Below are 9,625 nucleotides of genomic sequence, written 5' to 3'. Positions count from 1 at the left end.
GAGTTGTATTGAGGGGGCGTGTCAGCTGCCGCTTCGTGCGGTGGTCAACACATGCTATCTGGCCAGCGCGACCCGGGTCCCCCTACAGAAGATCATGGGGGGCCCCAGCGGTCAGACCCCCCGCAATCTGAAACGTACCTTAGGATAGGGGATAAGTTTTTCCCCACTGGACTACCCCTTTAAGGTGGGCGGAGCTAAACACACAGTTCAAACTTGCTTATATGGTTTAAAAAATACAATAAAACTGTAAAACAATCACAGTCAGTAACAATCGGTATATACAAAAAATGTCCCTGGAGGTTACAGGGTAAATCATAAACTACACAACCTTTGAGGGGTTACCCCCTTGCGGGGAAATAACCCTCCACTAGAACCCCCCTTAAAGACAACTCTTTATTAGTATCCTATAAAAATATTACCCCTAATGCAAAGTTAAAATTATCAGTGGATGTTATTATATTTAGGGAGCTATGAATTACTCCTCTTCTTTATTTGCATAGAGCTTTTTAGTATATTACTTCCCCCGTGCTAATCTTCCTTTTATTTTAGCACAAGGTACTTTCACTGCTCATTGCTATTATATAATCATCCACTATTTAAAACCTAACTACCAGCCCACCCGACGTTTCGGTGATAAATCACCTTTGTCAAGGGTTAGAGGCTAATGCCGCGAGGAACGCCAGACACTCTCTTATGTAACCTGGTATTGACATCACTTCCTAAATTGATCGTAAATTCAGGGAACACTGCATCATACTCTCGTGTCTCGCGATAGCGAATCATCCAATCAAAGTAAGGGAGTTCCATGACGCATTGATCATGTGATCTTATTCTCTCAACTGCGTCCTAGGTTGTCAATGTTACTCATAGCGTCCCGTGTCATGTGACCTCATGTTTACCTATGTCACACTTACTCCTTGATTCATTCGGCGCATGCACCAGAACTTAGACTCATTTCTGATGTTTTCACTCGTAAAGTGCATACCCCGGGACTTCGAAGAAATACCGGATGTTACTTCCCAATGCGCATGTCTCCGGACCCCAGATCCCTCATTCTGTTTAGCCGGGACTGTTCTATATTCAGGTGTTAGTTGTTTTCAGGTAAGTATTTTAATAGTATCTTGGATGTCTTTTATTTCATAACATGTTAGGGGATAATCTGTATTCATAATTTCAAGATCAAAAGTAAATTAAATCAGTTTTTTTCCAAAACTGGTGGTTTATACATGAGGGATCTCTTCATATGCATACATGGCTATATGTATAAAGTCATTATTATTAAATCGGAGGTCTAGCTCTTCATATGTGGATATGGCCATACATAAAATCATTCTCATTAAGATAGGAGGCATATCTACCTCCAATCTCTCTCTACAATAAGGATGCATATCTACCTTTAATCACTCTCCATAGTTATTTATTTGTGATGGGGATTATTCCCTCCCCATTATATGTGTATATATAGTCATCCACAATGGTGGTACTCAATAATCATACAGATAATTTTCATCCAACCATATATTCTCCATATGTGCAGTCTCAGGTCTCCCTCTGTATTACACACACTCTTATTTTCCTCCGTTCATTATATTTATATCATGAAGAGATATTGTTATTGTTATTATTTGTTTTCTGTTTTTTTCTTTTTTTATATTTATTTTATTTATTATATCTTTCTTATCCTATTAGTATTATTTCCATTTTCGTTTGATTATGTTGGTTTATGTCTTATTTTTCATTATTGTTTCTTTCTTTCTAGGTATTATTTTCATGACTGAGGATCCGGAGTTCCACCAATCTGGTACGTACCGTATATGCCGGCGTATAAGACGACCCCCAACTTTTACAGTTAAAATATAGAGTTTGGGATATACTCGCCGTATAAGACTAGCCCTCCTACCGCGATGTACGGTACCTTGTAGTTCCCCCCACATTAGGTAGGTGTTACGCCGAGCGCTCCGGGTCCCCGCTCCTCCCCGGAGCGCTCGCTACACTTCCCTCACTGCAGCGCCCCGGTCGGTTCCACGGACCCGGGGCGCTGCGTTACCACCTCCGGCCGGGATGCGATTCGCGATGCGGGTAGCGCCCGCTCGCGATGCGCACCCCGGCTCCCGTACCTTACTCGCTCCCCGTCAGTTCTGTCCCGGCGCGCGCGGCCCCGCTCCCTAGGGCGCGCGCGCGCCGGGTCTTTGCGATTTAAAGGGCCACTGCACCGCTGATTGGTGCAGTGGTTCCAATTAGTGTTTACACCTGTGCACTTCCCTATATCACCTCACTTCCCCTTCACTCCCTCGCCGGATCTTGTTGCCCTAGTGCCAGAGAAAGCGTTCCTTGTGTGTTCCTTGCCTGTGATTCCAGACCTTCTGCCGTTGCCCCTGACTACGATCCTTGCTGCCTGCCCCGACCTTCTGCTACGTCCGACCTTGCTTCTGTCTACTCCCTTGTACCGCGCCTATCTTCAGCAGCCAGAGAGGTTGAGCCGTTGCTAGGGGATACGACCTGGTCACTACCGCCGCAGCAAGACCATCCCGCTTTGCGGCGGGCTCTGGTGAAAACCAGTAGTGACTTAGAACCGATCCTCTAGCACGGTCCACGCCAATCCCTCTCTGGCACAGAGGATCCACTACCTGCCAGCCGGCATCGTGACAGTAGATCCGGCCATGGATCCCGCTGAAGTTCCTCTGCCAGTTGTCGCTGACCTCACCACGGTGGTCGCCCAGCAGTCACAACAGATTGCGCAACAAGGCCAACAGCTGTCTCAACTGACTGTTATGCTACAACAGTTACTACCACAGCTCCAGCAATCATCTCCTCCGCCAGCTCCTGTACCTCCTCCGCAGCGAGTGGCCGCTTCTGGAATACGACTATCCTTGCCGGATAAATTTGATGGGGACTCTAAGTTTTGCCGTGGCTTTCTTTCCCAATGTTCATTACACTTGGAGATGATGTCGGACCAGTTCCCCACTGAAAGGTCTAAGGTGGCTTTCGTAGTCAGCCTGCTGTCTGGAAAAGCCCTGGCTTGGGCCACACCGCTCTGGGACCGCAATGACCCCGTCACTGCCTCTGTACACTCCTTCTTCTCGGAAATTCGAAGTGTCTTTGAGGAACCTGCCCGAGCCTCTTCTGCTGAGACTGCCCTGTTGAACCTGGTCCAGGGTAATTCTTCCGTTGGCGAGTATGCCGTACAGTTCCGTACCCTTGCTTCAGAATTATCCTGGAATAATGAGGCACTCTGCGCGACCTTTAAAAAAGGCCTATCCAGCAACATTAAAGATGTTCTGGCCGCACGAGAAATCCCTGCTAACCTACATGAACTCATCCATCTTGCCACTCGCATTGACATGCGTTTTTCCGAACGGCGTCAGGAGCTCCGCCAGGATATGGACTCTGTTCGCACGAGGCGTTTCTTCTCCCCGGCTCCTCTCTCCTCTGGTCCCCTGCAGTCTGTTCCTGTGCCTCCCGCCGTGGAGGCTATGCAGGTCGACCGGTCTCGCCTGACACCCCAAGAGAGGACACGACGCCGCATGGAGAATCTCTGCCTGTACTGTGCTAGTACCGAACACTTCCTGAAGGATTGTCCTATCCGTCCTCCCCGCCTGGAAAGACGTCCGCTGACTCCGCACAAAGGTGAGACAGTCCTTGATGTCTACTCTGCTTCTCCACGTCTTACTGTGCCTGTGCGGATGTCTGCCTCTGCCTTCTCCTTCTCTGCTGTGGCCTTCTTGGACTCTGGATCTGCAGGAAATTTCATCTTAGCCTCTCTCGTCAACAAGTTCAACATCCCGGTGACCAGTCTCGCCAGACCCCTCTACATCAATTGTGTAAACAATGAAAGATTGGACTGTACTATACGTTTTCGCACGGAGCCCCTTCTAATGTGCATCGGATCTCATCACGAGAGGATTGAACTGTTGGTCCTCCCCAATTGCACTTCTGAAATCCTTCTTGGACTTCCCTGGCTTCAACTCCATTCCCCAATCCTGGATTGGTCCACTGGGGAGATCAAGAGTTGGGGGCCCTCTTGTTCCAAGGACTGCTTAAAACCGGTTCCCAGTAAACCTTGCCGTGTCCCTGTGCTTCCTCATGTAACCGGTCTCCCTAAGGCCTATATGGACTTTGCGGACGTTTTTTGCAAAAAACAAGCTGAGACTCTACCTCCTCACAGGCCTTATGATTGTCCCATTGACCTCCTCCCGGGCACTACTCCACCCCGGGGCAGAATCTATCCTCTGTCCGTCCCAGAGACTCTTGCCATGTCTGAATACGTCCAAGAAAATTTAAAAAAGGGCTTTATCCGTAAATCCTCCTCTCCTGCCGGAGCCGGATTTTTCTTTGTGTCCAAAAAAGATGGCTCTCTACGTCCTTGCATTGACTACCGCGGTCTTAATAAAATCACGGTTAAGAACCGCTACCCCCTACCCCTCATCTCTGAACTCTTTGATCGTCTCCAAGGTGCCCATATTTTTACCAAACTGGACTTAAGAGGTGCTTATAATCTCATCCGCATCAGAGAGGGGGATGAATGGAAAACGGCATTTAACACCAGAGATGGACACTTTGAGTATCTGGTCATGCCCTTTGGTCTATGCAACGCCCCTGCCGTCTTCCAAGACTTTGTTAATGAAATTTTTCGTGATCTACTATACTCCTGTGTTGTTGTATATCTGGACGATATCCTGATTTTTTCTGCCAATCTAGAAGAACACCGCCAGCATGTCCGTATGGTTCTTCAGAGACTTCGTGATAATCAACTCTATGCCAAAATAGAGAAATGTCTGTTTGAATGCCAATCTCTTCCTTTTCTAGGATACTTGGTCTCTGGCCAGGGACTACAAATGGACCCAGATAAACTCTCTGCCGTCTTAGATTGGCCACGCCCCTCCGGACTCCGTGCCATCCAACGTTTTTTGGGGTTCGCCAATTATTACAGGCAATTTATTCCACATTTTTCTACCATTGTGGCTCCTATTGTGGCTTTAACAAAAAAAAATGCCGATCCCAAGTCCTGGCCTCCTCAAGCGGAAGACGCCTTTAAACGACTCAAGTCTGCCTTTTCTTCGGCTCCCGTGCTCTCCAGACCTGACCCATCTAAACCCTTCCTATTGGAGGTTGATGCCTCCTCAGTGGGAGCTGGAGCTGTCCTTCTACAAAAAAACTCTTCCGGGCATGCTGTTACTTGTGGTTTTTTTTCCAGGACCTTCTCTCCGGCGGAGAGGAACTACTCCATCGGGGATCGAGAGCTTCTAGCCATTAAATTAGCACTTGAGGAATGGAGGCATCTGCTGGAGGGATCAAGATTTCCAGTTATTATTTACACCGATCACAAGAACCTCTCCTACCTCCAGTCTGCCCAACGGCTGAATCCTCGTCAGGCCAGGTGGTCTCTGTTCTTTGCCCGATTTAATTTTGAAATTCACTTTCGGCCTGCTGATAAAAACATTAGGGCCGATGCTCTCTCTCGTTCCTCAGATGCCTCTGAAATTGAACTCTCTCCTCAACACATCATTCCTCCTGACTGCCTGATTTCCACTTCTCCAGCCTCCATCAGGCAAACTCCTCCAGGAAAGACCTTTGTTTCTCCACGCCAACGCCTTGGGATCCTCAAATGGGGTCACTCCTCCCATCTCGCAGGTCATGCGGGCATCAAGAAATCTGTGCAACTCATCTCTCGCTTCTATTGGTGGCCGACTCTAGAGACTGATGTGGTGGACTTTGTGCGAGCCTGCACTATCTGTGCCCGGGATAAGACTCCTCGCCAGAAGCCCGCTGGTTTTCTTCATCCTCTACCTGTCCCCGAACAACCTTGGTCTCTGATTGGTATGGATTTTATTACTGACTTACCCCCATCCCATGGCAACACTGTTATTTGGGTGGTCGTTGATCGATTCTCCAAAATGGCACATTTCATCCCTCTTCCTGGCCTTCCTTCAGCGCCTCAGTTGGCTAAACAATTTTTTGTACACATTTTTCGTCTTCACGGGTTGCCTACACAGATCGTCTCGGATAGAGGCGTCCAATTTGTGTCTAAATTCTGGAGGGCTCTCTGTAAACAACTCAAGATTAAATTAAATTTTTCTTCTGCATACCATCCTCAATCCAATGGACAAGTAGAGAGAATTAACCAGATCTTGGGTGACTATTTACGACATTTTGTTTCCTCCCGCCAGGATGACTGGGCAGATCTTCTACCTTGGGCCGAATTCTCGTATAATTTCAGAATCTCTGAATCTTCCTCCAAATCTCCGTTTTTCGTGGTGTACGGCCGTCACCCTCTTCCCCCCCTCCCTACCCCCTTGCCCTCTGGTCTGCCCGCTGTGGATGAAATTTCTCGTGATCTTTCCACCATATGGAAAGAGACCCAAAATTCTCTCTTACAGGCTTCTTCTCGCATGAAGAGATTCGCAGATAAGAAAAGAAGAGCTCCTCCCATTTTTTCCCCTGGAGACAAGGTATGGCTCTCCGCTAAATATGTCCGTTTCCGTGTCCCGAGCTATAAGTTGGGACCACGCTATCTTGGTCCTTTTAAAGTTTTGTGTCAAATTAATCCTGTCTCTTACAAACTTCTTCTTCCTCCTTCTCTTCGTATCCCTAATGCCTTTCACGTCTCTCTTCTTAAACCTCTCATCCTCAACCGTTTTTCTCCTAAATCTGTTCCTCCCACTCCTGTTTCCGGCTCCTCGGACATCTTCTCTGTCAAAGAGATTTTGGCCTCTAAAAAGGTCAGGGGAAGAACTTTTTTTTTAGTGGATTGGGAGGGTTGTGGTCCAGAAGAGAGGTCCTGGGAACCTGAGGACAATATCCTGGACAAAAGTCTGATCCTCAGGTTCTCAGGCCCCAAGAAGAGGGGGAGACCCAAGGGGGGGGGTACTGTTACGCCGAGCGCTCCGGGTCCCCGCTCCTCCCCGGAGCGCTCGCTACACTTCCCTCACTGCAGCGCCCCGGTCGGTTCCACGGACCCGGGGCGCTGCGTTACCACCTCCGGCCGGGATGCGATTCGCGATGCGGGTAGCGCCCGCTCGCGATGCGCACCCCGGCTCCCGTACCTTACTCGCTCCCCGTCAGTTCTGTCCCGGCGCGCGCGGCCCCGCTCCCTAGGGCGCGCGCGCGCCGGGTCTTTGCGATTTAAAGGGCCACTGCACCGCTGATTGGTGCAGTGGTTCCAATTAGTGTTTACACCTGTGCACTTCCCTATATCACCTCACTTCCCCTTCACTCCCTCGCCGGATCTTGTTGCCCTAGTGCCAGAGAAAGCGTTCCTTGTGTGTTCCTTGCCTGTGATTCCAGACCTTCTGCCGTTGCCCCTGACTACGATCCTTGCTGCCTGCCCCGACCTTCTGCTACGTCCGACCTTGCTTCTGTCTACTCCCTTGTACCGCGCCTATCTTCAGCAGCCAGAGAGGTTGAGCCGTTGCTAGGGGATACGACCTGGTCACTACCGCCGCAGCAAGACCATCCCGCTTTGCGGCGGGCTCTGGTGAAAACCAGTAGTGACTTAGAACCGATCCTCTAGCACGGTCCACGCCAATCCCTCTCTGGCACAGAGGATCCACTACCTGCCAGCCGGCATCGTGACAGTAGGCATCATGTTCCCCCACATTAGGTAAGCAGTATAGTATCCCCCGCATTAGGTAGACAGTATAGTATCCCCCACATTAGGTAGGCAGTATAGTTCCCCCCACATTAGGTAGGCAGTATAGTTCCCCCCACATTAAGTTGGCAGTTCCCCCACATTAAGTTGCCAGTTCCCCCACATTAGGTTGCCAGTTCCCCCACATTAGATTGCCAGTTCCCCCACATTAGGTCGGCAGTTCCCCCACAATAGTAGGCAGTTCCCCCACAATAGGTCGGGAGTTACCCCACATTAGGTCAGCAGTTACCCCACATTAGTAGGCAGCTCCCCCACATTAGTAGCAGTTCCCCCACAATAGTAGGCTGCTCCCCCACAATAGTAGGCTGCTCCCCCACATTTGTAGGCAGCTCCCCCCACATTAGGTCAGCAGTTCCCCCACAATAGTAGGCAGCTCCCCCCACATTTGTAGGCAATTCCCCCACATTAGGTCAGCATTTCCCCCACAATAGTAGGCAGTTCCCCCACAATAGTAGGCAGCTTCCCACACATTTGTAGGCAGCTCCCCCCCCCCACAATAGTAGGCAGCTCCCCCCACATTTGTAGGCAGCTCCCAACACATTTGTAGGCAGCTCCCCCCACATTAGGTCAGCAGTTCCCCCACAATAGTAGGCAGCTCCCCCCACATTAGATTGGCAGCTCCCCTCAACAGACATACAGCTTCCAGCCATATACATTGTATGGCTGCAGGCTGTATGTCTGTACTGGTCTGCCCCCACAGTGTTCCGATCACCGCTCCTCCGGCCAGGGTCACCATCTACTGCTATGGCCTATGGACCATAGCAGTAGGTGCCGGGACCGGGAGCGGTGACCGGATCACTTAAGATAGCACTGCCGGTCACTCACCAGGCCCCTTTCGGAATGCGTCCTCCTATGGTCCTCCTGGTCCTGCGCTCCTCTGCCTCTATGGTTGTAGGCACGAGACGTCACTGACGTCCCGTGCGTACAACCATAGAGACGGAGGACTGGACCGTAGGAGGAGCGAAGGAGGATCGCAGGAGGACACGCGCCGCCGGGAAATGGTAAGTCACCGGCGGACTTCCTTATGTCCCGAAAAGATTTTTCGGGACACAGGGATGTCCAGCATAGGAATACCTATGATTATCTGCCCGGGCCGGCTCCCGTGTGTGGCTTCAGGCGGGGGCCGGCCAGAGCAAGTAAAAACTAATACTGTATACTAAAAACCAGGGGGCCTCCAGCTGTTGTAAAACTACAACTCCCAGCATGCGCGGACAGCCTTTGCCGTGCTGGGAGTTTTAGTTTCACAACAGCTGGAGGCACCCTGGTTTTTAGTATACAGTATTAGTTTTTACTTGCTCTGGCCGGCCCCCGCCTGCAGCCACACACGGGAGCCGGCCCGGGCAGATAATCATAGGTATTCCTATCCCGGACCTCAATACCTGGCGTATAAGACGACCCCCGACTTTTCAGAAGAAAATTCGGGGTTAAAAAGTTGTCTTATACGCCGGGATATACGGTACATGTATTTATTAATTATTTTATACCTACATCCCTGCCTATGTATGATCTATAATGACAATCACTAATTCTATACTCGAAGTATTGTCCAGGCTCCTCTATTATCAGCATCTTCTAGTAGCATCACATGCTATGGGGTTAATTCTTATTCTCATAAATTGATTAAATCATATTAACATATCAAGAGCATCCTATTTATCACTCCAGAAATGCTGTAAATGTAAATTCCTCATTAAGCCCATAAGGACTTCTACTGTTCAAAAGTTAGATCCATTTTGTCTCCTCCTTCAATAGTGCTCTATCAATGTTCCCTTTTCTGGGTCCAATTTTAAATTGTCGAAGACCCCAGAATTTTAGTACGTCGGCCTTATTTTCATGTCTCATTCTAACATGTCGTGCTAAAGGGGTATCTGTCCCTGTCCTAATTGTGCTAAGATGTTTTTCCACTCTTCTCAGTTCCTGCGTGGTTTTACCAACATATAATTTAGGGCATGTGCATGTAGCAATGTAGATAACATT

Source organism: Hyla sarda, chromosome 3 (genome assembly GCF_029499605.1).
Source record: "Hyla sarda isolate aHylSar1 chromosome 3, aHylSar1.hap1, whole genome shotgun sequence".
NCBI classification, from domain to species: domain Eukaryota; kingdom Metazoa; phylum Chordata; class Amphibia; order Anura; family Hylidae; genus Hyla; species Hyla sarda.
Note: the sequence above shows the minus strand (reverse complement) of the source record.